The sequence below is a fragment of the Mirounga angustirostris genome, unplaced genomic scaffold (assembly GCF_029215605.1).
Source record: "Mirounga angustirostris isolate CCGP_5_RB_7025 unplaced genomic scaffold, mMirAng1.0.hap1 SCAF_4, whole genome shotgun sequence".
Classification (NCBI taxonomy): Eukaryota; Metazoa; Chordata; class Mammalia; order Carnivora; family Phocidae; genus Mirounga; species Mirounga angustirostris.
In genome coordinates, this window is record NW_026991712.1 from 101,437,600 (window position 1) to 101,464,539 (window position 26,940).

At 37.4% G+C, this 26,940-nt stretch overlaps 2 long non-coding RNA genes across 3 annotated transcripts in view; both read right to left on the minus strand.

Annotated features, from left to right (window-relative positions):
* Nucleotides 1-19,004, minus strand: part of LOC123859321 (uncharacterized) — a 32,208-nt gene extending 13,204 nt beyond the window's left edge. Inside the window, exon 1 of the long non-coding RNA XR_006794417.3 lies at nt 17,022-19,004. This is a non-coding gene — a long non-coding RNA (uncharacterized LOC123859321). The remainder of the gene's footprint in view (nt 1-17,021) is intronic.
* LOC123859320 (uncharacterized) overlaps nt 1-26,940 on the minus strand; it is a 160,852-nt gene that overhangs the window by 99,041 nt on the left and 34,871 nt on the right. The window lies entirely within an intron of this gene.

The following is a 26,940-nucleotide window of genomic DNA, read 5'->3' on the forward strand; positions in this document are numbered from 1 at the left end:
CAAGAGCTCTTTCCAATGTGTTGCACTGCTCCTGGCAGAGCTCCTCCTAAACAGTTCACGCTTTTGTTGTTTTCGTTGTTGTTATTAGGTTTTGTTTTGCTTTGTTTCTCACCAGACACTGCCTAGCTTCTTCTATCTAATTTGTATAACTCCTGACTTTATTTTCCTTATTATGTCCTGTCTATCAAGTATTCTTTATCGATGCCCACAGGTCTCCCTAGCCTACCATTTCACGTCAGTCAAATTGTTTGCTACCTTTGAAAGGATTCTTTTCAGAGTGTTCATTGTAAAAGTAATAAGCGGATATTGACTTATGTCACATGCTCCATGCCTGGGTGTAATGGATTCAGAGAATCCATGTTCGAAGTATCTTATTTTTCAATATTGTGCATAGGATGAAATAGGGGCTTTTAGAACAGTCCCAGTAGAACTAGAAACTCTAGAGCTGGCATTGGCTGGAATCTAGAATGAAAGGAAGAATTACTTCAGTTTCCTTCTTGGTATGAATGCACAGGAGGGTTGATGTAGTTTCCTTTGCGGAGATTACAGCTTTACAGGGAAGACAATCATTAAATAGGTGATTATGGTGTGAGTGTTACAAAAGGGCAGCTATACAGAGCGCTACCCATTGCGTTTGGCCCACATATTCTGGAAGAGTTCATATTTCCTCTTTCTAATGCCAGTGATACGCATATTTCATGCAGATGTTCACTCCCTGTTTTACTGCGCTGGAAGGGTTCAGTAGATCATAGCCACTGTGAATTTGCCTGTTCTCACTGATGTTAACCTGTACCTTAGTGTTTGAAACCCCAGTTTTTCTAACTTTCGCTGGAGGGTGAAATGGTTTCAGGTAAAGATAAGCACTCGCTAGACCTGGTTAAATTCCCAGTTTTGTCCTGTACAAGTTGCATGCTGTGGACAAGTGAGTCAACCTGCCAAAGACTCAGTTTCTTCATATGCAAATCGATGCTGAGATTGATAATCACCTCACTTCACTCTTCTTCTATAAGGATGATGTGAAATACTGTACATGAAAATGTTTTTAGATACAAACTACAAATATTAATTGCTTTAGAGTCAATTTCAGGATGTTTCAAACATAGTGGCAGAGCTCATTTTCTGATCTCTGCTTGTTCCTCGTCCATAATAAACTTATATTCCAGGCCCATCACTGCCGAAAAAGCTTGGGAAACATATTTAAACTATAATCTTAGGCAGAAAGAATGGCATCAGAGGAAGTGAGACTATAAACTGAAAACCCTGATACTTAGCATTAAACAGAATATGGAAAACTCATGCTGCTATAGATTTGTTAGTGAGGGGAAAAAAAAAGATAGAGAGAATACCCCAAACTATCACTTTGAAGTCCTGGATGGATCAAATGGAAAGACAACTACAGAGACAGGATTCTGAGAAACTGGAAGAAAAAAGCCATTTGGGTCAACTTCAGAAAACGGCTGCAGATCTTGAGCTAGATTCTTCTTCTCCCTGAACACTTCTTGTGTTGAGTGGTATTTGACCAAATGAACTGACAAATCAAATGTTTGGTGTGATGTGGCTGTGATGGAGATAAATGTCCATTGAAACGCATAGGACCTAAAATGAAAGTAAGGGGCTACAGAATTAATGTAATATATCACCATACTCCCATATGTCAGCTTTAAAGATTTGGTCTCTTAGAAACTTAAAGAAGTGAGAGGCCGGTGAATTAATCCAATGCATCATCACAGGGTCCCTCGGTATCTATCTGGAAATTCTGGCCTCGAAAGGTACAGGGGAGAGGTTTAGTAATGTGCAGTATTTATGAACTGTACAAGTTTCTCTTTAGCTCACTCATTGGGAAGTTATCCCCAAAAGATAAGAAAACAGGATAAATCAACAACAGCATTAAACTGGAATCGTCTTTCTTCTTAAACTAAAAATAGGAAATGCCCCCATTCCCATATTATAAAAATAAATTCCTACCCAATTATTTTCTCCCACTCAATTCAGCTACCATATCCGTATTTGTGCTTGGGCTGATGATGAGAGGTTTATCCTTTTTTCTTTTTTTTTTTTCTGGTGGCTCTCCTTGTCAAAGGAGGGCCCCTTGGGAACAGAAAGTACAAGTCTTACGTTTGTATCTACTTTTCTTCTGATGAAGGTGCCATGTATGGATTTGCTTTCAATTTGGAACACAGTTTCTCATTAAGTAGTTTGTTCTCAATCAGTCAGCCAGCAGACTGGAATAGCTAATTTTATAAAAGGGTTAACTCTCTTTTTGATTCACATTTATTTGAATTTCTCAATTCAAGTAAGAGAGAAAAACATACCCAACTTTTCTCTAGCTGGAGACACTGACGGGATATGAGGTGTTACACAGTCATGAGACAGTTGGTCTGAATATTAAGTGAAAACCATAAAGCCTACAACATTTTGGCTTGAATAATAGATCATTAGTGCTTATCAAAAAGAGGATCTTTATGATGGAGTTGAGCAGGACTCCTAAAAATATGCTTATGGTATCTATTTGTCCAGGAAGTGAGAAACCAAAGCTTCCTTTCTTCATACGAGTAATCCTAAGAACCATCGCTTGTTTTCATTTATACTGAAAATTTAAAACCTAAGACACGCCTGATGTTGGAAAAGGCAACTATTTCTACTAATGCAGAAAAGCCACCTTGGCTTGACAGTTTTGCAAATATATGTTTGGAAGCAGAGGTAATTAGCTCTTACTCTTAGTATTAGGATGACGGTCTAAATCCTCAGACCAATGTACACCGATATATATTTATATATATCCCCAAACTCCTGAGCTGCCTGGCTTTGGGTGGCAAAGCTCTGCTTTTCAGTGTCAGGGGCCAGTGGCACAAAGAACAGCAGGTGCCACATGCAGTGGCTGTATCTGCACTTTAACTTCTCATAGCTCCTTGAACCAGCGGTTGAACTGCAGCACAGAAGGGACACCCCGCTTACCCTCGTTTATTTAACAGATTTGAAGGGTATACTGAGGTGAATTACTGTCCCTTGTCAGAATGGTCTAATGGCTTCTGGAGTTCCTTTTCAAAGGGTAGGAATTCATTGGGATGAACTGGGAATCCTGGGAATCCTACCAGGGATTGAGTGGAGATCACGTTGGTTTTACTGGTAAGAGATGTTTGCCAAGACAGAGAGGAGAGTGGGGAAGCATTCGTGTTGATCCCTCATCTAGGACTTCTGGTGCCATAAAGGTTCTTATCACTCAGCGGGCAATCGAGGTTCGGGAAGGGAACAAAACTGCTTGGTTTTCCTTGGGCTAGCATAAGGTAAATGGTATTTTAACAAGAGCCATTTGGGAATGGATGAGATTATATAAATCCATGAGAATTTTGGTTTGTTTTACTTTGCTTTTGGACAGCTGTCCAATTCCTACTTTAAATACTTAAGAACTTTGTCTTATGCCTCAGAATATCATGGTTTTAATTACTAAATCAGTACATGTTAGAAATAAGAACAGTTTTCCTTGCCTGTTAATCAATGACTTTTTATCGTGAAATAGGGATTCTATATTATCTTTAATACATATTTAGGTTGGCCAGAATATATTGGGAAATAAGTGAATATCTAGGCTCATAGTACTTATAAAGCACTCTTGTGTAGGCTCAACAGAAGCAGTCACTAAATAAGGGTTTTTGTTCATTTCAGTTTTTATTTGACAAAAATACCAATATATTTTTCTTAATTTTTAGCCTGTTTCAAACTTTCTTGTTTTTTGGGTTTTTTTTTGTATATGTGTGGTCTTTTTTAGAGTAATGGGCCACTGGTGTTCCTAATTCAGAAGCAGACAATTTTTTCAATGTGGTCTTTCAATGCTGTGTCTCCTTCAATTTTTTCTTGAGATTGGAACACTGTTTTTTCCCCTCTTGTGAAGTATTTAGAGACCTAAAAGTATCTCTGAATCTTGCATCAAACTGCAGTGTGGCCCATAGGTAGCAGAAAGGAAATTATTTTAGGATTTGTGGGTTTGTTTCTTTTTTTGCCAAGAACCTACTGTTCCTTTGAAAATTGCTTAATATCATTCTCTGTAAAGTGGACTAACATCCCTTCCTGCTGCAATATTTTAACCATCTGAGTAGTGAGTGTAACAGGTCAGGAACTAAGAGATTGAACCAATCCAAAGGTATTTTATCAGAAACCTACTATGTGCCAGTCCTTTATAGGTCAGTCAGTGTTACAACAGAATGGAAGATTCTGTTTTATACCCAAGAACGCAATTAAAGACTTACATTTAATTAAGTGCTGGGTTGAGTGATTCAGACTATAGACACTACAGGAGCTCAGAAAACGGAGAGACTGAAAATATCCAAGATCAGAATCATTTATCTGAAATCAGTAACCATAAGGCTTATTTACAACTTTCTAAAAGTCCAAATAATGCAGTCAAATTTGTGACATGAAAAAGCCAACCCAAGTACTCAGTGTTCGCATGGAAATAGTAGACTAAATAGTAGGTTGTTCTGCTCCAGCTGTGATACTGAAAATGTCACTTTTACTCGTTCTGTATACCGCCTCTGAATTCTTTTATATGCAAAGCCCAAAGGTCACCTGACACATCATCAGGCAATTACTACTTCTTTCATTGTGCAAGTCAATGGCTGATCAAGTACACATCATTACAGTTCAGGAACGCTCTATTCTTTTCCTCTTACACCCAGGCACCTCCTTGGTGATATGCATGGTTTGGAAGGGGTAGAGAAATAAAGTTAGTAGGAGTAATCACACAGTTGCCTGCTGTGAAGAAGAGTGAGCTTTATTTACAGCACAGCACTCTGATTTGGCTTTAAAAGAATTATATCAACTAAAAATTATACATAATAGACTTGGCAGAAACAGAAGCTGGTGGTCAGGCCTGATTATATCAAACAGAAACACTTGGAAAGCAATGTTGCCAAGGTATCGCTTACTCAGATTTGTAACAGGTGTCCACGGGACAATAATCCTCACAGATTCTCAACTGCTTTTTAAATGCTAAGATTTTGAGCTAGAGATATCCTGTGGCTCCGTGACAAAAAGTGTTACGCTAATCAAGATCCATCCAAGTCTTCTGATCTAAGATAAGACAGAGCCTAAAAGAAAATCACCTAGTGAGTGGATCCTCTCATTGCAATGTCTTCACAATGAATTTTGGAGGAATATTTAGGATATAAAGATCAAGCTAGAAAAAATGAAAAATAATATCTTGAGCCTGACAAACAGGCTTTGGGGGAAAAAAAAAAACACACCTCACTGATAACAAATAATTAGTATATAACATGATTGTATTGTTTGGATTAAATTTGCCACCTTTTTTCCCAAAATAATATGTTTAAGGATTAATGTATTGCTTTTAAAGAACTGTTTGTGTGTATGACTATATAGCACATGAACTTTAGTTCTAACATAAATTCTTAAAAAGAAAAAAAATCACTTGTTTGATTGTGTGTTTTTCTTTCTAGGTTGCAGGTTTTATAAAGCCAAGGAATGTCACGTATTCCTATCTATACTATCAGTACCTGGCACAATTCCTGGCCCATAGTAGATGCTCAGGAAATGTTGGGAGATGATGCTAAACAAAATTATTTTCAATTAAGGGTTTTCTCAGCAAGAACATTAAGAAAAACAAACAAAAAATGGGTGAAGGCCAGAAGTTTTTAAGGCGTTTAGTTGTCTGAGAAAAACAAGGCTTGATATTCCCTGTTCGCACAGCCTCATTTTTAATGTGAAATAAAGTAGCAATGTCACTGAGTTAATGCAGAAATTCTTTTGTTTTCCTTATACAGCAGTAACTAGGTTTTTAAGACCCATTTAGGTATGATGTAGGCTTCATTTTGGATTAACCATTTGAGCTACTTCTGTTACCTTTACATATACACTGAGACTCTAGGAAACCATTTTGCTATGTGTCAGAAATTTCCAAACTTGAAAGGTCAATAATAGTGAAAAGAAATTTGCCACCATTGAAGAGAACCCTTTCACAAGAAGAACATGTAGCCAAGGATAGGAAGTTGTTATCAGACATGAGAAGGTGTATTCAACATAATTATTCAAATAGATGAAGAGTTTATTAAATTTTTGCTGAATTTTCCATATGAAGATCTCTGTAATATTTCAGTACTGTCTGAAAGATGTTCTAACCTATAACATTAGAACATAATGATTAGGACATAGTTTAATTCAATGGCGTCTCTAAATTGGTACTGTTAACTTTCATTTTCAGATTCCAATCTATAGTATACAGAAACTTCCCAGATATAATATGGAACATCTAAAAGGTAAAATATGTGTTCTGGGGAATTTGGATGTCTGTTTTCTATTTAAGGATTCTGCTGGTTAATCCAAGTATTAAATTTTTTTAAAAAGGGTCTGTGTGCCCATGAAGGCAGCATTGCCTATCATGTGGGTGTATTATAAAGATTTTGTAGATGACAAACAGGGGTGGAGAGAATGTATTGCTCAAGTTCACACAAGTAGCAAACAGCAGAGACAGGATTTGAACTTTGGCATCTGGCTTGGGGCCAGAATACATTTTACTTGTTAAAAAAATCAAAACATTATTTAAATGGGGAAAAAAATAAAAGCAACTTCTGACGTTCAGTTCCATGGCCAGCATCCCAATCCCAGTCTACCTCTTCTTGATTCTCAAAGCTAATGACTCCTGTTTGGTACATATTCTTCCAGACCGTTTGCTATACATTTTGCATAAATACATATGTAATTGTAGAGAATATATAGTATCCTGTATTTTGTAGTTTTAATATATAAGTGATGTAATGTTGTTTTGTCATTATGAAACAATTTTTAATTTAATCTCATATCTTAGAGACACTTTCATGTTACCACATTTAGTTCTACCCCTTTCTTCTGAAGTTCTACATAGCCTAACATATAGCATTATGGCCATCTCTTTCTTTCTTTCTTTCTTTCTTCTTTCTTTCTTTCTTTCTTTCTTTCTTTCTTTCTTTCTTTCTTTCTTTCTTTCTTTCTTTCTTTCAAGAGAGAGACAACACAAGCAGGGATAGGGACAGAGGGAGAAACAGGCTTCCTGCTCAGCTGGGATTTAAGGATTCTGCTTAGCAGGGAGCATAATCCCAGGGCTTGATCCCAGGACCCTGGGATCATGACTGAGCCAAAGGCAGTCACTTAACCAATTGAGCCACCCAGGCACCCCCCCTTTTTATATTTATTATGGCCATCTCTTCTTTATTTTAACCATTGTTTTCTTAATGAACAATAAGATTATTTCCATGTAGGAGAGGAAAGATGCATATGTAAGGCAATGACTTGACTTTATATTATCTCCACAACATTAGAGTATCACCACAAAATTCTGAATCAGAGCTATCTATACTTGAAGCTAGAAAGCTCTTGAAGGTTGTGGGAAAACTCTGGGCAAGCTCTTAGAACTAGGCTTCTTGTTCTGAAGTAATATATCTATGATTCTGTGGATCTCAACGTTCTATCTAGAATTGGGCATTGAGAGTATTACTTGTTCTGCCATATGACTATATTTATAGTTTTGTTTTCAAAAGTGTAAAGTATTTTACATATATTAAGTGATATTCTTATATCAATTCAACTCATCATGCAACTCATCTTATTATATCAATTAAACTCCTCATGCATGTATTGAATATTTGCTATGAGATATATTCTGATGTAGGTATCATAGAAAGTAAAATAAATGCTTTGAGCATGTGATATAGTAAAAGTAAAAGGCACAAATATAAAAAATTCTGAAAAAGGGGTATGCAATCTGAATTGTATGAAAGATGTAAGGTTCAACTGCATTGCAGGGGAAGAAGAGAATACTCCAATTAAAGAGGCTTTGAAATACTTCTTGAGAGAGATGAAATATATGGTAGAAATTTGAGAGACACATTAGTTAGAGTATAAGAGGAAGAGAGGAACTGATTGTTCCAAATTCCCTCATATAAATTGGACTTGAATGATTTGTTCAGGCTAGTGTTCTAGAGCTAGTGAGTCTTACTGGCATGAGGCTCTTTCAAGAGCATTATCAGGGAATCTAAAAGCCCTTGTTTAGTGTCAGAATTGTATTAGAAAATCAAACATGTGTCAATCTAAGGAATCTTCAGATAAACAAAAGCCTGCTCTGATGCAGTGCTCCAGTAAATGTGAGGCATGCTAAAATATACAATACAGGACTTCTGGAAGATGGGTATAAATCAGTGCCTGTGGAGACCTCATAAGGCACCCGAATACAGACTCTGGTGTCTTTTTTTTTTTTTTTTTTCTTAAGTAATCTCTACTGCCAATGTAGGGCTCAAACTCATGACCCGAGATCAAGAGTCACATGCTCTACTGACTTAGCCAGCCAGGCACCCCTTTAGGTATCTTTTTATAGGATTTTTCAGTCTTCACCATAAATAGAGGGAGGGATTTTATGGGCAGTGAAAATAATTCAAGCAAGGTTGTCAACTGGGAAAATCCAGAGCTTGTCATCAGGCAGGTAGAATGACTTAGGATGTTTTTGGGTGGTGAATAAGAGAGGAAGACAGAAGGTGGCTTAGAGGGTGAAGACTCTGGAAATGTGGATTTGATGACATTGTGACTTTGAATGCCAATGTGAGGCCTATTTTAATGATATATGGTGAAATATTAAAGCTTTTCTTCCACAGAGTGATACACAATCAACTGTGTTTTTAAAGGTATCTCTTGCAGGACTGTGGGTAGAGGAGGAAAGATTGGAGGGAGTGAGAACAGTTGGGACTATTACAGTAGACCAGGAAGTGGGATTATGGTCTTAGGTTAAGACTAGTGGAAGGGAAAGGGAGGACTGGATACATTTGAGAGACACTAGAGAAATTGATTTCTTGGGATGATTTTTCAGCTGATTTGATATGGACATATGGAAAAGAAAGGAGTCAAAGATGGTAATAATAACCGTAGTACAACTCCTATTTAATTACCTATGTGCAAGGCATTACACAAATATAGATATTATATGTCTATTGTATATATGCATATATAATACATGTATTTATATTTATATGTATTTGTAACCTATTCCTCACAAAAACCCATTAATATATCCATTTTACTTGGAAGGAAACTGAGACTTAAGAAGTCAAATAATTTGCTGAAGGTCATGATCAAAATCCTTGGCCTGTGTTCTTAACCATAGTAATTCAATGAAGACCTTCTGATGACATGTGTTAATACTGAATGTCCATTCAGGAAGGCAGTAAATGTTTGTGCAGTATTTTCATATTTAATTACTGAAGTTTAGAAATTTCTTTCAAAACTCTGGTATAGCTTATTCATGTATGTGCCTGTAATATACAAACGAAACTTCTATATCTGTGCATATTCTTATGTCTCAAAACATTTTTCAAGTATCATAGCCATTAAGTTTGAGAAATATGATAGAATATAAGTCTTAGAATCTGTAAAGTACTAAAAAGTGGCTGACAATCTTTCTGGTTTATTGTTTTCTTGATGCATGAAACATGTTGTGTCAGCTTTTTTAAAGAAAGGAAAAAATAACAATAATGTAATTTCCTAAATTCCTTTCAGTCTTTGAAAATGAAAGCCCAGTTCCAGATAATGAAGTTGAGCGTGGTGAGATTTAAATTCTATCCAAATAAGTTACATTAACTCACAGTTATTTATTCTAATAAAGGAGAGGGATCCCTGGATAATTGAAATCCATAGATAATTGAAAAACTACATTTAGCAATATTTCTCAACCTCAACCCATAACAAAATTTTTATTGGCATTATAATCAAGTCGCAAAACCTTCTCATTTAAATTTTGTTTCCATTCTCTTTTCTTCTCATTTACATGGGAAATGAAATGCCTAAATTAATAAAGAGCAGAAGGCAAAAGGCTCTTATCTAGGGGCAGGTTAGAAACTGGATGCTGGGGCGCCTGGGTGGCTCAGTCATTAAGCGTCTGCCTTCGACTCAGGTCATGATCCCAGGGTCCTGGGATCGAGTCCCACATTGGGCTCCCTGCTCAGCAGGAAGCCTGCTTCTCCCTCTCCCACTCCCCCTGCTTGTGTTCCTGCTCTTGCTATCTCTGTCTCTGTCAAATAAATAAATAAAATCTTAAAAAAAAAAAAAAAAGAAAAGAAACTGGATGCTTATGGGATGTAAATACTTATAGGATATAAAAATGATTAAATCAAAAGCTTTTAAACATAATTATTGGGGTAATTGTGAACACTTTATGAATAAGAGAAATGGACTTTTAACTGGCTTTATATTATCATTAGATGTTGAGCTTTGTGGTGCTTTGAATTGGAAAACAGAATTTGCCTACTGGTCTTATATTGTTTTTTATCAGGCAAAATGTTCCTGTGAACAGCATAGCAGGTGCATAACCTGTCACTGATTATTCAGTAAGTTTCTTAACATACCAACATCTCGGTGTGAGCAAGAGACTAATGAACCTATGACAAACTGGCAAATGGATATTGTGTTTTGTTCACCTAATTAAGAGTTGCAAGATTTGCTACAACACTGAGTTTGTTTGGCATTGTGTTTTAGTAACTTCAAGATGTCATTAATCATACAATAAATATTTAAGAACCTACTGTGTTCCCAGGAGTAGAATGATGAATGAGGAAGCCCTTGCCCAGTTTTTCCCAAACCGTTCTGTATTTTTTCCTACATTATGGATTAGTGGAGGGTGTTTCAGGTCAATGACAGCATCCTGAGAAGATGATCTATAAGATTGATTAGGAAATAATTTGTTTAAAATCAGTTGGCATTGAGATCAATGTGATTATTCAAATTCGCCCAGATACTTTTTGTTTGTTTGTTTGCTACAGAGATTCTTTAAATGAAAACTTAAAATTTAGATATCTTGACAATACAAAATCAGAGAGTAGTAATCTCCTTTGACTGAAACATGGTCTGTAGAGAGGGGGTCCTGGTCCTGGGTCCTTTTCTTTTCATCCTTCTTTCCCTACATTTCTACTTAGATGAGGTATGGGTTGGGAGAAGAATGGTGTTAAAGTACCCATCTACTTGATCATCAGTTAGACTCAGATAAAATTTGCCTCTAATTTACTATTATTTGCATTTTGTATTTTTGTTACGCATTTCCCTCTCCTAGTGCATGGTGAACTTAAGCTTTGTGGATCCATGGATGCTTTGTGCACTCCAGTCCCTTGACGCTGTGGGTGAGAGTTGACCTGTGGCCAGTGGGATTTTTATTAATTAATAGATTGATTCACTCATCAACATTATTGGACATTGCTATGTTTTAGTCATTGTGCAAAATATAGGGATTATAAATAAGGACAAATGAGGGCGCCTGGGTGGCTCAGTTGGTTAAGCGACTGCCTTCGGCTCAGGTCATGATCCTGGAGTCCCGGGATCGAGTCCCGCATCGGGCTCCCTGCTCGGCAGGGGGTCTGCTTCTCCCTCTGACCCTCCCCCTGCTTGTGTTCCCTCTCTCGCTGTGTCTCTCTCTGTCAAATAAATAAAATCTTTAAAATAAATAAATAAATAAATAAATAAATAAATAAATAAATAAATAAATAAAGACAGACAAATGAGACAATCATATTTTAAGAATTCTATTAAAGCATAATTTTAATACCACATATTCACTCATTTTAAGTGTACAATTCAATGATTTTTACTAATTTACAGAGTTCTGCAATCATCACAAAAATTCAATTTTAGAACACTTTTATTACTCCAAAAAGATTTCTTGCGCCTATTTGCAGTCAATCTGCATTCCTTCCTCCAGCCCCAGGCAACCATTAATCTTCTTTCTGCCTCTCTATATTTACCCTCTCTGGTTATTCATATAAATGGAATCATATAATATGCAGCATTTTGCATTTGGTTTCTTTCACTTAGCATGATGTTTTTGAGGTTCATCCATGTTGAAGCATGAATCAATAGTTTGTTCCTCTTTATTGCTTAATAGTATTTAATCATATGGAATATGCCACATTTTGTTTATCCATGAAGACAATCATCTTCTGTAGCACAAAATAAGCTATAAGTTTTAATATCTTTTCAAGAGCAAGAATTTGCTGCATATTTTCACATGTTTAAGAGACAGAAAGTTGCTAAAAGTCACATTTGCTGTTTAAGTCAGACTTTGGAGACCCTGAGACTCTTGTTCACTCCTGGGAAAAGTTTGAGGGGGAAGGAAAGAGGCTCTGAATCTAGAGATATCAGAACTGAACTATTAAAACCCCATCATTGACTTGGCTAAAAAAAAGCATGAGATTAGAGGATCCTGCTACTATTGATGATAGCTTAGCATGGCCAGCTCAAAAACTAATGATATCAACAGAGCATCCACTTTAGGAACAACAGCATGAAAAATTCCATCAACCTGCTCTCTAGTGACAGAAATATAGATAGATAAATAGATAGATAGGTAGAAAGATAGATAAAATTATATGTCTCTATCTGTACACACACATACAACTATTTAAAGTCTCCGAAAATTATCCAAAGGGCATACAGCAAATAAATGAAGAAACATTTATTTAGGAAAATCTACTAAAAATGAGTAAGTACCCTAAGAGTCTGTAGGAAGCTGAGCCACAGCTCACTTCCTTCTCCTGCTCTCCTCCAGTCCCTCCTCTGTTGTGGACAGTCCTTCTGTCACGTTGAACACCAGCTCAACTTAACAGAAGCCCCCCTCTGGGTGGATATGTTCAAGAAGATAGCACTCCCTCTCTTTTCAGCCCCCAATCGGGGGGGCACTGCATTTACTAGGAAGGAGAGGTCACCATCATTTTGAATCCCCTCCAACTCAGAGTTGCTGAGGCTACCTTATTGGTGAGTCCTATTACTTCCTCCACCCAGCCTCTACTCCTATGTTGGTTGCTCTACCTGGGCATAAATATTAGGGCTCTGATCTTCATCCTAGTTCATTTGTGGGACAGATTTTCAGTGCCAAGAAAGGCAAGCTGAGAATAATAGAGGCTACCGCCCCTGCCCAATATTCAGATTAGTTGTGCAGGGAAACAGACTGTCCTTTAAAACAGGCAACTCCAAAGCTTTCACCAAAGAAATTAATTTTATTTAAAACATGGTGTGAGTCATTTCAATACCAAAGAACACTCTCAAAAACATTGGAGATTTAGGTGATAAACAATTAAGAGGACACTGTTAGCTCTATGAAATCACCAAGCTAAACCAGAAGCCAGCTAGTTTACCAGGGACAAGCAGGGAAATAGCCAAGAAAAACCTTTCTAGAGTCAGAACAAACCTCCAAGATGGTCTTTAAAAACCATCCCTACCCATATTAATTGGACCAGACTGTGGACTAATTTATGCCTGAGGACACCGTCAAAAACAATAGAGCCATCAGGCCATAATTAATGGAGTCTTAAGAGCGGGGTGTGATACCAGTAGAAGCAGCTCATTAGACAGATCAGGGAAAGAGACAAAGAGAGTCTCCCTTTATAAAAAACTGCCATCCCTGGGTGATTGTGCACACAACCCAGGGCTACCTTAGGAGGAGCAAATGAGAAGCTTCACACAGCGGGCAAAATAGACTTCACTAAAATATTCTAGCCAAGTCACTAAATAAATAAACAAGCAACCAACAATAAAAACAAGCCCTGTGAAGGGAAGTGGAAATCAATAGCCAGAGTTGCTAAAATATATTACCTAAAATGTCCAGTTTCAACAAAAGTTTATGAGACATGCACAGAAAAAATAAGACCGATGCATAGGAAAAGAAAGCAGGCAGCAGAGATTGCCTGTACAAGGGGCCAGGTGTCATAGTTGGACAAATGGTCATCTTTCTGGGAAGAATTAAGTGCAGTCTGGCTGGAATGGAAAGGCTCTCCTGCAGTGTAGTGCCTCAGGTTCCTGTTCAAAGCCCACTAAAAGGGACCAGAGTGACATACTGGAAAGACTTGCAGCTGTAAGGAGGAAGCAACTCCAGTATGTACTGTAACCAGTTAACCTTTTATAAAACATTTTTTTAATCCTTTGTCTTTCAGATGTGTTAACATGTATATATTTATCATATAAAGGTATAAAAATAATGCAACAATAAAATGTATTTGTGTATGGAAAGTTCACTTTAGTCCAACCTCAAAAAGAGTCTACTTTTTTTCTAAATGCTAAATGAGGGATGCCTGGGTGGCTCAATGGGTTAAGTGTTTGCCTTCGGATCAGGTCATGATCCCAGGGTCCTCGGATTGGGCCCCACATTGGGCTCCCTGCTCAGTGGGGAGCCTGCTTCTCCCTCTCCCTCTGCTTCTGCCCCCCCCCCGCTCATGCTCTCTCTCTCTCTCTCAGCTGCTCTCTCTCCCTCTCAAATAAATAAAATCTTTAAAAAAGATGCTAAATGAAATATGAAATAGGCACATTATGGGTTGGATTAAATTTAATGATTCAAGAAAACATATTACTTTAAATTCTTGTATTTTATTATTACATGTTGAAGCCCAGATACTCTAATTATATCAAGAATATAAAACACATTTTATAAGGTAATTTACCACTTACAACTGATGTTTCTTTCTTTCTACCAAGAGATTGTTTTAATCTACTTTCCTCAGACTGCTTAGATATTTATAGAGATGTCTCAATCATATATTTGATTGATTTCTTTTAATCTGTCAATTGTGAGAAAAGAACATATTTAATGAAAGAAATGGTCTGATGCTATTCATAGTGTCCGTTGCATCACAAAATACTCCAGTATATATGGGTTGTCCTGTTTGACGGTTTGTGATGGAATACCAAATGTGAATTAATACATTGATACAGAAGTTCTAAAACACAAATTAAAAGATAGTTCTTAATTTTTCCACAAGTAACCGAATTAAAAATTAAATAGAACTATGAAGGCCGTTCATTTAGGAATGGAAATTGTGAATTCTAAGAATTCTAGACATGCTCATGTGTAGCTGCAGAAGAAAAAGCATATAAGAGACTCTTAATGCTGCTTGCCCACATGTAAAATTTCCTCCTCTATGCACTTAGGTTTGATAAAACAGAAATCATAGGAAATCTGATAAACATGTTTGAAAATTCTTTCATAGAAAAATTATAGCCTCGTTAGAAATACTTTGTATTAATTCAAAGAATCATAGAGATTTAAAAAGGAAAAATTTCAAGCAAGATACAAGTACTTTAAGTACCTATATCTCTCTCTTTTTAATCATTTAATCATTTAATCTATACTACAAAGGTTAAAGATTTTAAATATTTAGCAAAATGTACCTTTTAACCTTCTCTCTCTCAGAAGGCAATCGAAACTCTATTTAATTCATTAAATTAATCCTTGGTGGCCACAGCAGAATAAAAATTTCATTTCTTTAGCATGCAAATGATGCTATTAATGTGTGGAAATATACAGCACAAAAGTCATTTACTTGTCTAAGTGAATTTTGTTCTAAAACCTGCAATGTATTTCATATACAAGCAATAAAGATTAAAAGCAATGTGAAATTTAATCTGGCAGTGAGTGCAAAACATTACCTTTGTTTTTATGGATAAAAATTTGTTTTAAAAATTGTTTTGGAAATGTGGGGTTCATCTTTTGGCATAAAATTAGCCTAGGCTACATTCTTTGAGCATCTTGCAAGTTTAATGGACTTGAAAACTTGAAGATAAGACCTTTCAATGATCTTTGGGATATGGTATTGTTATCTATCCACAGATAAATCATGAACATATACTTAGCTCTTGAAAGTGTGTGATTTTTTAAAATAAGCTTAATTTTTTAACACTTTTAGATTTACAGAATTATTGCAAAAAAAAAATAACTAAAAGGGTTCTCACATACCCTATTCTCAGTTTCCCCTTTTACTAACAACTTGGATTAAGTGGTATATTTGTCACAATTAACAAACTGATGTTGATACACCATCACTATTATTATTATTAACTCACGTCTGTACTTCATAAATTTTGTTGCTCAAATTGTTCCAGCTTTGATCATTGGGAGCTGGTTTAGTTGGCTCCTATAATTTTTTTCTTTTTTGAGCATTTATTTTCTGGCTCTACAAGATACTCTAAGTTCATCTTGTATATTTCCTGCCTCATTTCTAGAATCAGCCCTTCCTCAAATAACTCTGGTTCCTTTTATTGGAGAATGGTGTGAGAAACCAAGATCTACACACTAGGTGCGTTCATTACTGCTAGGTTATTGTTTCTAGGCCCTCTAAGCTGACAAGCTAACTAGATGGTTGTATGTATACTAACCCATGCATATGCATGTATCTGCAAATATACGAACCTCTATCTGTATTAAACCAAACATGAGTTCATTAGTATCTGTAACTCCAGTCTACTACATGGGTCATTCTAACCTCTTCCCCTTGCTTTTCTCCCACTCTAATAGTGAGAAGCCTGCTGTTCATTTACTTTAACTGTTCCATGTAGCCATATATAGGGATTTCAAAATTGCTCACCCATGTGCCAGTGGGAAACCCCTTTGCCAAATATAGAATAGTGCTAGGTACAGTTACTTTCACCTTTAGTCCTCTAGATCCTATTCATTTCCAAAGTTATTAGGTTAACATCTTTGTTAACAAACCCTTCAGTAAGGTTGTTTCTTTAAATCAAAAACATATTCAAGGAATATTAATTAATCTGAAATGTGGCAAAAATTTAATAAAGATACAGTTTAAAAAATATATTCCAGTTTCCTCAAACCCTTCTTTCTGGAACTGGCTTATCTTAATCAGAGCAAAACTAGTCCATGTGTTTGGTTTCCTTTGGCTCGTTTATCTTCCCTTTTAAGATTGAGTTAGAAAGGTTAGTAATGGGAATCCAAATGGGTGACATAAGTAACCTAATATCCTGGTAAACTCTTAGATTATGCAATACAATAATGAAGAAATCCTCAACGCTTTACCTATAAAACGGCACCTAAGGCATCCTACAATATGCCATCCACTTATTACTTCAGGAACATCTGCCTCTAATTCCTCAAGGTGAACATTAAACATCACACCAACCAACTTGTGTGAACAAGCTGACACCTTCCTCTCATTTTGGAAAGCTCTCTATAGAACAGATACTCATCTTTCAAAGTGTGGATAATTTACATATTAACTCACTTAAGGCTAGAAGATCATCTGTTAGCTCAGAGCTCTGTGGTACGCACAGGAAATACTGAGATGAACATTCAGTCCCACCTTTACTGAGAAAGACAGAGAAGGAAACGGTTATAGTAATCAGATAAATATTATGACAGAGGGAAATATAAAGTCTTCCTCATCCTTAGGATTGGAATAATTTGATAATTTCTCTTTGCTTCTACTAACTTTATTTTACTGATTTTATTTTGTATTATGATACATTATTTTTATCATCTCTTAATTCAATGCGACAGCATTCATGAAGAGATCTTATTCATTGCTTTGTTTCCACAGCATCTAGCACAAGGCTTTGACCAGATAATAGCTGTTCTAAAAGATTTGCAGAACAAGCCTGTAATACTTTCCTAATATATAAATGGCATTTCTCATCAAACTACTCTTTTTATTATGGAGGATGTGAAAATGTTTTGGAAGCCTTTACATTTAGGACTACTTAAAATAGCTTGTTGGTAGGTATTTTACATTTAGAGTTACATAACTCCTTTTCATTAAAGACTATGATTTATTATGGCAGCATCATTAAACTTTCCATAAAGAAAAACCCTGAAACTACGTGGAATAATAGCTCAAATGTAGAATGCTCCAAAAGATAACTATAAAATCTAAATATACTTGGTAAATATTTATCATGCTTTAAAGTTTTAACATACCTGAAAACAGAAAAAAAAGTCCAATCTGAAATGAATATTAAGAAAATTAAGAAAAAAATTAGTCCCTAGGTTAGAAGTGAGTAAATATTATTAATATAAATTATGATAATGAGTTGAATATTTAAATAATTATTTCAATGCATATATTTAATTACTGATTTTAAGGCACCATTAATATTACTAGGTACAGACCAATGAAAGCTATAAAATAATGAGTTTAACTAAATATATTTCAGTTGTCTCACTTTTTTTTTTTTTTTTAAAGATTTTATTTATTTATTTGAGAGAGAGAGAATGAGAGAGCACATGAGAGGGGGGAGGGTCAGAGGGGGAAGCAGACTCCCTGCCGAGCAGGGAGCCCGATGCAGGACTCGATGCAGGACTCGATCCAGGGACTCCAGGATCATGACCTGAGCCGAAGGCAGTCGCTTAACCAACTGAGCCACCCAGGCGCCCTCTCTCACTTCTCTTTTCAAAAGAAGTAAAGCCCAATTGTCTATATGGCAGTGGTTAAGGGAAGTAAATTCCTGCCAAACATTGACTGTGCCTACGCAAATTAACTGTTGCTATGAGATAATATTCAGCAAAGGTTACAAGGAACCAATCAGAGATTCTATCTTCACGAATAATAAGTATGAGTGAGCAGAATTTCTTGAAGATGTTTATAATCTGAACAATATATGCATGCAATATTTTTATAGAATGGAAAAGGTAGCCTCATTTTTCATTCATTTATGCATGCAGCATATATATTATGAGTAAGGCACAACGTCTTGCGAGAATAGGTATAGAAAGATGTTAACTCGTCCTCTCTTTCTTGCTCTCCTTTCCTCTCTTCGCTTCCTTTGTTCAGAAAATGTGCATTGTAATATTTTCCCTAGAATTTTATCTGGATATTTGCTTTCTCTTTCCCTTTAACTTTGATGGTTCAAGGAACCTTGTGTAGCACATGCTTTGCAGCTTCACCTAGAAACACTCCCTCCGGGGTGGAGGTGCTCAGATCTCGGGCTGGCAGGCTGCTCACAGTTACCCCTTCAGTTGCCCTCAGTTAAAGGCACACCCCTTCCTTTGAAGCAGACTTCATGCAATGTCTAGTTGATGGAGGGAGAAGAAGACCTGGCCTCTGTGCCTCAATTTGAGAAACCTCTGAGGTATTATCTCAACTCCTGAGCTCTCTGTGGACTTGTCTGAGGGTCTGAGGCCTCTGCTCCAACTACATTGAACTTCAACTTTTCCTTCTGCCAGTCCTGCTCTCTTCACTTCCTTCTGGGTGTGGTTCCCAAATGCCCTTTCCTCTATATGGTCCCTTGCATCCCTATCTCCTTCTCAGTTTTTATAGATGATAAACTTAACCTAGAAGACTTAGTACTGGAAGTGACCTAGAAAGCAGGCTCTAAAATGGGGTTTTAGAACTGTAGCATCTGTTGGCCAACTGGCAGGGAATATAGCTCCTAGCATGTGGTGGGGGTGTAACTGTGAAGAATTTTGCAGGTGGTGAACTGGGTAGAAAGGAATTCATTAATGCTTGCAATATCTCAAGTGTTTAAGAGGTAGAAGGAAATTAATAATTCTAAAGACCATCAGATCAAATGGCTATTTCTGGGTAATATTGATGTGTCAGATAAAAACAGGCTGAAAGTGATTAATACGTAAATTGATAAGTAAATTAAAGTAATTGAAGGTAAAATGTGACCATTAATTCCCTTGGTTTCCTTGGCAACATATATGAAGATGCTCATCTCTGGCAGTGAAGGGCAGAGGATGAGGATGAGACCCAAGACTTGATCAGAAAGGTAGCAGAACTCCAGAGAAGGTAGAATTCTCAATCAGAGGAAGTTTCCTGCAAAGTCAGGGACTCAGAAGGAATAGGACCCTGAAACTTGGATGGAGATATCTGATACGATGCTCTTAGTACCTTGGAACTCAGAACACTTCTCTGGACTTTTGGAAATGGAAAACTCCTCCCTGACAAAGTCTAGCAAACTCCCTTGCTTGAGCATGATACAGAGACGTCTGTCTCACAAGACAACAGAAGAGTTGTTCTGAGCCTGCTAATGGAGGAAAGGGGCTAGATGCTGATGGGACTGCAGCATCCAGCAGCATGTACAGGCAACAGTTGTGACAGAACATATGGAACTGGATCTCAACATTGCTGGATCAAAGAGGGCGGGATATTAAGTTTGATTAAGGGAAAGTTTACTGATATAGCAATACTCTCCCAAGATAAGAATTTAAAGCCACAAGACCCCTAGTGCTATGCTGTAAGGAGGGCTCTTGGAAGTTGGGGAAAGTGATGGCCTATATTATAATAAATAGAAATGCCCTTGTCAGGTAGTAGAGGAAGAGATCGAAATGACAAAAGAAACAGGCATTCTAAATAAAAACTCTATAAGCCCAGAAAACACACCAGCTGACTGCGATCCATGGAGAGCCTGAAGGACATGCCATTTACCAAAGTGCTGGAGAGTATGCTGATTAGAATGGTACTAGCATCATTGCGAAGCTCAGTGGTAGCCCAGCGCTAAGGTTAAGAGACACTGTTACAGAACTGGGTTCCATAGTAGCAGTGGGTATGATGGGAACCCAAAATAAGAGAAGGCAGCATCAACTACCAGAAGCAATGTGGGTACAACTACGTTAACATGTGGCCAGACTGGAATGTCAGCCCAGGGTCCTGGTCTACACGGTGCTAGGAAGATGGTTATAGACAGTTTTCATAGAGACAAAATGTATGGACAGTCACTAAGAGTGTTGCTTAATTTACACCATCAAATGAATTAGGCACGTGATCTGATGAGCACTGGGTGTTTTACGCAACTGATGGATTATTGAACTCTACATCTGAAACTAATGATGTACTATAGGTTGGCTAATTGAATTTAAATTAAAAAAATGAGTTAGAATGTATAACCAGGAGGCAGAAGGCAATCATCCCGATAAAAGCTTATGTTCTTTGTTTAGTTCTCAGATCTGGAACACGTTGACTGGAGAATATGAGGCCTCATGAGGAAAGATCCTGGTATACCACAGTATGTATGTATGTTAATGATTCCCCCAGACCTTCCCTGAAGGAAATTATGGTTACTTGCTCAGGTAAGCTTATACTGGACAAAAGGGAATGACGGAACCATTGGGCATAAATCCAAGTTGACACTGACCACTGGATCCAAAGTGTCATCATGGCGCCCCTGCTGGAAAGATCATAGGTTCAACTGTGGCTGCCAAGGCAGAAAACGTAGTTCATCCAACTAACTCTCTTCTTGTACATTTCCTTAATTAACAAGACAAACTAGTGCTTGGCCAAACGTTACTTTAGAAGGGAGTGAGCTGTGTAAGAGCATAGCAGGAGGAGGATCATAGGGGGTGTTGTGCTGGCCTGCCTGGATCCCCTGTCCAGTACAGAGACACTCACTCCTCCAGGTTCCAGAGTCATTGGTTGCTGACAACTTAATCTGTATCTCTCACCAGGGCTTGCCCTTGATTTAAGGCAACTGTGCTCCCCATGGTCTATTTGCTCTCATTTCTTTCCTAAAGCCACCTCATAGATGTACCAGTTTAGAGCCTGAGGAATCCATAATCACCACCAGATACTGGCTGTTCCAAAACGTGCTGCCACACTGCTCATGCTGAGAAATGAGACAGAGGCCCTGGTGAAGCCAGTGAAAATCAAACAATCCAAAGAAATGCTTTTGTTTAATTCTTCAGGGGCTGCCATTAATGCTGAACTGTGGGTTTGTCCTGGCTGGTCTTGCCAGGTGCAAGAACTGTAACCCACACACATTCCCTTGAGGCTGGGAGACCACCAAGATGGGAGACTACCCGATGATGGTTGCTCAAGAGACTTCGTGAGCCTCTGTGCCTTCTATCATGACACAGCTGTCTCAGTTCACATGCACAGACACGCACACACACAGACACGTGTGCACGCACATGCAAGCACATACACACACAACACTCACACAACCATTTTTCACGGTGAGTTTGGAACCGGGTAAGATCATCTGTGAGTTTGGAACCGGGTAAGATCATCTGTCTGGGCTCCTCTCTCTATAAAGGAAGAAGTTAGGATCCTAATTATTTTCTTCCCAATTAAGTCTTCATGCCTTGTGCTAATTGCCTTGCATTATGCCCAGAAAATTGAATTCTACATACCAAGAAAATTTGCGGTGAAGCAATCTCTGTTAAAAAACAAAAACACAAAAAACCTGTTAAAAGCTTTCTCCAAAGCAATGGGTAGTCACTGTCTCATATTTGTTACGTAAGAGGGCACATGAGAGATCCTTTCCAAAGTAAAAACAGTATCAAGGAGACTTACACCTTTGTGTTAGATCTAGGGTCTGGTAGCTTTAAATACCAGGTTTTTGCTAATAACACTAATAAAATGTTTAACATACTACCTTATCAAACACTCTTTAACATGCATATTAATTTTCTTGATGAGAAAGGAAAGACAAACTAGACATAAGTGTTTGAAAGTAGATTAATCGTTATTATGTGATGCTGTCTAATTAATCAATTTGAAAAGATAACCCAGTTAATAATTTGTTGCATTTAACTATTCCATTATTGAATACATTTTTCAGTTTAATTTTCACCTGTTTGCCATAAACTTGATATATATTTTTAATAAATATACACATATATTTAAATATATATATAAAATAAATATATATGTATATTTTAAGCAGACTATAGTAGAGGCAAAGTAAATGGTGCTTAAGTTTGCAGTAGAAATGAAATGTTAGAACTTTGGCTATAACACTGAGCAAGGAGTAAAGACAAAGTTTAAAGTAGTTTCCCTTGAAATACACTGATTGGTTGTCTGCCTTTGATAAATATATTTTTATAATTGCTCAAATCATATTTCAAACTGCCTCTATGAATATATCCTCCCTGGAATATTTTAAATCTTTCAGGGCATTTATTAGGAGCATATATTATAAAGTACGAAATGATTATTTAATGAACTTTCTCTTCTGCCTCAGCTCCTACTAAGATGCACCCACCCACAAAGCTACATTGAAGTGACACCAATGTGTCATAAATATAACATTCCTAAAGACTGTAATATAGTATCATTTTAAAACTTTAAATTGCTGCAGGTGATGAATGAGGTTCTGGATCTAAAACAAAAACAAAAACAAAAACAAAAACAAAAACAAAAAAAACCAAAAAAACCCCACAAAGACTTCAACTGCTGTTTTATTGGATGTCAGCGTGCAGCCTATCTGATACGGAAGGCAGTGGTGCAAAGGGAGAGTCACCAGTGTGTGCAAGACGAGAAGTGTGAGGAGGCTTATGACTTCTGCATGGGTGGAGGTGATGTTTTTTTTGTTCATACACAGAATGGAAATTCCTGATGAAAGAACAGGGACTATAACATCTTCCAATCACTGCAATAAAATTCAGAAACCATTGTTTGAGACATGTTAAAAAGCAAAGACCCACTAAAGAAAGGCAGAAAATTATTGCATCATGAAAAGAGGAATAGCACTTACTAGTAGTGACTAGCGACCCTGTGTTTGCAGAATGTATTGGAAGAACCAAAAATCTTGACAATGTAGCTAAAGCTGTGGATAATTGTCTTTACCTCTACCTTATAACTTTTTGCAGGGGTGAGGATTTCAAGGAGTAAAAATAAATACATGGATTTTGTTTTTATTTTGAAATGGGAGCTTTTTGGTTTACAAGTTCTTTAAAAACTAAAAACTGTTTCTGTAAAAAAATAAATAAATAAGAATAAATAAATAAATACATGGAGGTGACTCGGCAGGTTGCCATTGGAGTGCACCCAACAGCCACACTGAGGAGGTTTAATGGACTCTAAGTAGGAAGAGAGAAGGAAATGGCAAGAAGCATATTCCCCGCAATGCTTGGCGAGACATATTGTTAATGGCAGTGCTGAAAATGTGCTTTAAATATTTCCCTCTCTGTTTTTTGTTGCTTTCCTAGGAGGATTATTCATCACCACAGAACTGGAGGTGGGTTTGAGGATAGAAAGGGCATACAGAATGAATAATCCTCTTAATCCTGCTAAATCTTTGGTACTTTCCTCTACATTTTTTTCTCAAGCAAAACAAAAACCTAATACTTCAGGCTTACATAATAGTGTCAAAGCCAAACAGTGAACAACACCCGTATCAGTTCAGAATAATTAATGATTTTTCACTGTAATTACTTTTGGCCTCATCTTAAAAAAAAAAAACAAAAAACCACATTTTTCTACATTAAGGACATAAAACCAAAAATACAAATTCACACCGGAGTGGTACTCACTAATAAAAGAAACGCATTTCTGCAATTATACTGGATCCTTGCTGACCTTCTTACCTGGCCTGTTGGAAAATCAGAAATAGAGTAGGAAGAAAATTGCTATTGAAATGAAATTGCAAAGTTCTCTTTCTTTACACCGTGAAGTATGAAGTCACTGTGGTTCAGAATTGTCTTTTAATTTCAACAAACAAATACTAGACATTTATTACCTGCCAAGCACTGTTCCGGGTGCTCTGGATAAAAATGTAAACACGACACTATTTTTCTGCCCTCGACCTGCCTATCCGGCCGCTGTGAAGTCAGGGACTGGTAAGACAGTACACGAAACAATGTCTGGTGTCCCTGTCGTGTGGGTAACGTTGTGACCTACTGTGGCTGCCGAGTTGGAGCCAAAGAAAGCTGTAAATTTTTTTTGAAGACACGGTTCTTGAAATCATGAATATGTAGTCTGAGAAGGAAGGGATGCTGTCAATCACTAGCTTGAAGATCAAGCAGAAAGCGACAACAGAAATGAGAGGGACTGCGGACTTCCATCAGGTTTCTAGAACACGGTTTCGTTATTTGAATGGAAGTGAACTCTAAGATTTTTGGAAATACCCCTATGGAAAAGCTATACTCACCCCCCAACAAAATCATAAATGCTTTTTGAATTATCTGATACTTTGTACTATTCACACTTCAGGTCCTCTGCATTAAAATAAAGACTGCGTGTTGAATAGTGGGGAACTCGCTTTCTATTTCCCCTCTGTCAGTGTGATTAAAAGGTGAGCACATATTATTGAGCCCCAGGCAACATCTTACACAGGATCTCTGGCATTCAGTAGGGAATTATTTTGCAGTTAATGAACTACTGAAAACATTTCTAGCCAAGCAAAATATTTTATCAAATTCATTTTCTACTTTTAAAATATATGCTCACTATTTTTGGCACATGAAGGAAAAGCCAATTTAAAAATAAATTCATTTAAAGTTAAAAATGCTTTCTAATCAAACATGGTTAGAGGGGAGAGGCAAGGTAAAAAGTGAAGTATTAAAACAGCACTGTCCCAGGGCACCTGGGTGGCTCAGGTGGTTGGGTATCTGCCTTCAGCTCAGGTCATGGTCCCAGGGTCCTGGGAACGAGCCCTGCATCCGGCTCCCTGTTCAGCTGGGGGGGGGGGGGTGGCGCTTCTCCCTCTCCCTCTGCCTCTCCCTCAGCTCATGCTCTCTCCCTCGCTCTCTCTCTCTGTGTCTCTGTCTCAAACGAACGAATAAAATCTTAAAAAAGAAAAAAAAAAAAAAAAAAGCACTGTCCAAACAGAATCATAGACTCATGAGCATAGATTCCTCATGCTAAACCCTCTCAAGAGAGCCTGCATAAGCAATTGGCTTTGAATTTTGCTTAGGAAGTACGAGCATATATTTTTAAGAAACTGAACACTGATACTATTCACTGGAGAGAGTAATCAAAAAGGGAGCAACTTGTTATTCTCTTTTCTCCAAATGGAAATACTTTTGCTGTTTCCCATTGTAAAAGTACTTCATGCTGATTGCAAAAATCTAAATAAGTGTGAAGAGAAAACTGGCTTCCATGAATTCTGCTAGGAACAGCTGGGTGTAATTCACTCTGCTATAGCCACCCTGGCTTCCTGTTCCTCCCAGAATATTCCACGGGCTCCCAACCTTAAGCTTTGCATTTGCAATTCCCTCTGCTTGCAGTTCTGTTCCTCAGACATTTGGGTTGCTAGATACCCACTCCCTCACTTCTTAGAGTTTTCTTTTATCTTTTTTTTTTGAAGATTTTATGTATTTATTTGTGAGAGAGAGTGAGAGTACAAGCAGGGGAAGTGGCAAGCAGAGGGAGAGGGAGAAGCAGGCTCCCCGCTGAGCAGGGAGCCCGATCGGGGCTCCATCCCAGGATCCTGGGATCATGACCTGAGCCGAAGGCAGACGCTCAACTGACTGAGCCACCCAGGCACCCCTAGAGTTTTCTTCTTAAGCCCTTAGAGAGGCCTGCCAGAACACACTCTTACTAAAATACCAGTTCCTGCCCATGACTCTCTATTCTCCATACACCCGTGCATTGTCTTGACAGTGCTATCTTCCACTAAGGGAGCGTACATAACTTGCCTAAGTTCACACAGCTAGAAGTGGCAGACTCAGGATTCACTCAGGCTCTCTGGCTGCAGGGTGGGTGCTTGCAATCGCTACACAATGCTGCCCTTCTGGATTAGACACTTCATACATCTTGCAGTGAATTCAGACAAGGCTGAAATTTGACTTAGGTGGCATCAGTGTGGGCACACAAAGTTGACCATCCTGCTGTCCAAGGATAACTGGCAAGTACTAACCAGGGGGCAGGACGCAGGCGAGGGGCAGGACATAAGAAGCCCTCTTGGATGGATAGATATTTAAGTCAGTGCAGAATTTTTGAATAGAAATCTGTACAATGATGTAAATGCCTTCAAAATGTGCCTGTCCTTTGACCTGTTAGTCTCATTTGCAGAAATTTTCTCAAAAATAATCAGAAAAGTATTCAAAACAGTCTTATAGTAACGACAGTTGTGAATCTGTGAATACCACTTAAGTATCTGACAATAATGGATTGATTAAAATAATTATGATGTATGGATAGATACAGACAGATGTATCAGTACCCACACTGATGCTGCCTGAGTCAAATTCCCGCCTTGTCATACCTTTGCTTTCTTAGCTATAGAATTTTAGACAAGCTATTTAAACTCTTTTTCTCCGACTTTGCGTTTTAAAATACTATATGTAAATATAATTAATACTTTATTGTATATGTTACACGTTTTTGTCCTTTCAATTTCTTTTTGTCTTTTATCTTTCTTTTATTTGTTTTCCATACACTTTACTTTTTTTTCTTCTTTTTTAATGGGAGAGCTGTTTTTGAAATTTTGTTTTACTTTTTATATAGTCGCATTAATTAAATATCATGATTTCTGCCTAAA